This window comes from Agelaius phoeniceus, chromosome 25 (genome assembly GCF_051311805.1).
Source record: "Agelaius phoeniceus isolate bAgePho1 chromosome 25, bAgePho1.hap1, whole genome shotgun sequence".
NCBI lineage: Eukaryota > Metazoa > Chordata > Aves > Passeriformes > Icteridae > Agelaius > Agelaius phoeniceus.
The window spans coordinates 255,458-256,147 of NC_135289.1; positions in this window are offsets into that span (position 1 = coordinate 255,458).

The window sequence follows — 690 nt, forward strand, 5'->3', positions numbered from 1 at the left end:
CCCAGTGTGCCCAAGGAGCAGAAGACTAGCCTTGAGGCAGATAAAAGCTGTGTTGTGTGCAGAGCCTTATCTTGCGCCCTGCTTCGGCTTCACATTCTTGGAATTGCTGCAGCGATTTCCTGGATGGTCCAGGGCCGCAGCCCACAGCACCTGAGACTCACACAACCTCTCATCTTCCGTGGGTGCTGCACAGGCAGGAGCCCCTTCAGCTGCCCGTGAGCAGCTCCTGCAGAGCACTGTGCGAGCCCTCGAAAGGCCCGGCTGTTGGGATACAACCAGGACACAAACTGGATGTGCAGGATACAGCCAGGAGTGTCTGAAGGAGGTTAAAGTAAGACACTGAGAGTAAGTGGAATGACCTCCTTGCTGCCTTGTTCCCAGGGTGAGGAGCTGCAATAAAGCTCTGTGATTGTTTCTATTTTAGTTGGGAAGCTCAGCCCTCCAGTTCCCATGTCTGTATACCAGGGCATTTGGACTGATACCATCCCTGCCTTAGTCATGGAACTGTTAAGATTGGAAGAGACCTTTGAGATCATTAAAGTCCAACCATCAACCCAGCACCACCACTGTGATCACCACTAAAGCAGGTCCTCAAGTGCCACATTCACATTTTTGAACACTTTCCGGGATGGTGATGCCATTTCCTAGACTTCAGGAATTAAAAGGAGACCACGAAAGAACAGACACAAA